At 41.8% G+C, this 2,423-nt stretch overlaps 1 protein-coding gene across 2 annotated transcripts in view; it reads right to left on the bottom strand.

Moving 5' to 3' along the window:
* Window positions 1-1,252, bottom strand: part of LOC122249252 (uncharacterized) — a 6,984-nt gene extending 5,732 nt beyond the window's left edge. The window contains exon 1 of one of the 2 annotated variants that reach the window (XM_043009966.2): window positions 1,165-1,252. The gene's annotated coding sequence lies outside the window, so the exon portion shown is untranslated. Of the gene's footprint in view, window positions 1-1,146 lie in introns of both variants that reach the window. The other variant, XM_086538764.1, reaches the window with a different exon arrangement.
* Between the last annotated feature and the right edge of the window lie 1,171 nt (window positions 1,253-2,423).

Genomic DNA, 2,423 nt, shown 5'->3' with positions numbered 1-2,423 from the left:
CTCTCTCTCCTCTCTCTCTCTCTCTCTCTCTCTCTCTCTCTCTCTCTCTCTCTCTCTCTCTCTTCTCTCTCTCTCTCTCTCTCTCCCCTCTCTCTCTCTCTCTCTCTCTCTCTCTCTCTCTCTCTCTCTCCTCTCTCTCTCTCTCCTCTCTCTCTCTCTCTCTCTCTCTCTCTCTTTCTCTCTCTCTCTCTTCTTCTCTCTTTCTCTCTCTTTCTTCTATCTCTCTTCTCTCTCCTTTCTCTCTCTCTCTCTCTCTCTCTCTCTCTATATATATATATATATATATATATATATATATATATATATATATATATATATATATATATATATATATGCTTTGTCTTTGCTTCCACACAGCTGTTGTCACATTATGTAATTTCAGTACAACAAATAAACAATCCTTTCTTTCCAAGGCGAAATCCAAAAAATCACATTCTGTGAAGAAAAAGAAGAAATATATTTACACATTTTTTTTTCACATCATTCATAATATCCAGAAGACCTGAAACCCAGAAAGAACAACAAAAAATCGCTTTTCTACAAAATGCTAAGTTCAGAAACGTAATTATCTGATCGTTTTTGTCACCGCTCCTGATAGTGTAGGCTATCATGGTTCACTAAAGCGTTAAATGGGATTTATGGTGACGGGACTGGTCTCCTCATGCGGCTCAGTGACTCGTACATAAGTGCCCATAAAGAATATTATGTTGTTTCAGCATTAGTTTCTCTTCTTGGGTATGTATACTTATCGCAGTTTTACTCGTGTGACGCTATCGTTGGGAAATACGAGAAAGGGTGAGAGAGAGAGAGAGAGAGATAAAGAGAGATTGAGAATGAGAGAGAGAGAAAGAGAGGGAGAGAGAGAGAGAGGGAGAGAGAGAGAGAAAATGAGAGAGAGAAAGAGAGAAAAGGAGAAAGAAAAAGACACAGCAGAAGAAGCATAGATTTTTTTTTTTTTTAAGTAAACAGTGGAAATAGAAACAAATCAGCTGACTGCACTCCCTCTCAGCACGAACACACCCCAAACGCATCAAGTGGAAGGTATCTCACCCCCACACCTACGAAAACGATGTATATCCCCTACCCCTACCCCCTACCCCCTACCTCCCCGCTTTCAAATCCCCCACTACACACGCACGAACTCACAATTACACCACAACTTACTCCGGGTGAGATGATGAAGCTTTAAGTCACCGCTGTCTGAAGTAAGTCAACACTGAACTAAGCTTTCTCTCTGGCCGTCCTTTAAATAAGCTCCCTCGAGGGAAACTCCAGCTGGATCCGCCCCCTTCAGAGACAGCCAGGGGAGGGGGAGGGGGGGAGGGGGTAGGGGGCGGGGGGAGATGTTTTGGGTGGGTGGTTATGGTGTTAAGGAGGAGAGGGAAATACGTAGAGAAGAAAGAAGGGATGTATTTATGTCCAATATCCAGCGGCGAGGTTATTTATTAGATGTGGAAGATAGAAATTATGAGAGAGCAGTATGTTTGTGTGTGTGTGTGTGTGTGTGTGTGTGTGTGTGTGTGTGTGTGTGTGTCTGTGTCTGTGTGTCTGTGTTGTGTGTGTGTGTGTGTGTGTGTGTGTGTGTCTGTGTGTCTGTGTTGTGTGTGTGTGTGTGTGTGTCTGTGTTGTGTGTGTGTCTGTGTTGTGTGTGTGTGTGTGTGTTGAGTATGGACCTGTGAGTGTGGGAGAGCGCGTGGGTTTGTGTATTAGTTCTTAGGTAAGCCGGGAGCTGTTTTGGGTGATTCCATATGTTTGCTTAAACGCGTTAGGCAACAAGTCAACATGTATACTCTACATGCTTTGATGAATACGAAACAAAAGTAGATGGGCAAAAGATTAAGAAAGCGTATAGATTTCTGGGAAGTGAGGCGTTCAGAGAATCTGTGTACTGATAAATGCTTTGCTGCTGCTGCTCTCCATAGGTACTAAATGCCACTGAAAAACTACTTGGCAAGATCCGCTCCTTGGGTTCGTGTCCACTCTGTTGATTCTTGCCATCTTGTTGAGGAATCTCAGGTACTTTTCGGTACCTAAGAAGTTATTTCTAGGGAAGAAGAGGTAAAGTTATAAATGAAATGTTCTAGAACTTTGAAAAATTGAAATTCGAAGCTTCATTTTCCAGGTACGCTCATCGAGGTGAAATGTGAATGCGCATTTTAGAAAGCAAGAATTCTCATTGCAAAACGGTGGCGCGAAATGTAAATATATTTGAGAAACTCCACGGGAATAAGTAAACAAGGCGGACATCCTTTACGCTTTTCTGATTCATGTTTTGTTTGTCCACACTGAATCGAATCTCTAAGCAGGTGGGATAAGAAACACTATAGGCCTACATTTTCTTACTTAATATGCGTATGATCACACCACGGAACACTGTTCAAAAAGGGTATTTGAAATATTTTCAAATGTCTCTTAAATATCAC

This window comes from Penaeus japonicus, unplaced genomic scaffold, assembly GCF_977035675.1.
Source record: "Penaeus japonicus unplaced genomic scaffold, GWHDUDI00000001_assembly GWHDUDI00000007, whole genome shotgun sequence".
NCBI classification, from domain to species: Eukaryota; Metazoa; Arthropoda; class Malacostraca; order Decapoda; family Penaeidae; genus Penaeus; species Penaeus japonicus.
Note: the sequence above shows the minus strand (reverse complement) of the source record. Positions and strands in the feature narration are given on the sequence as shown.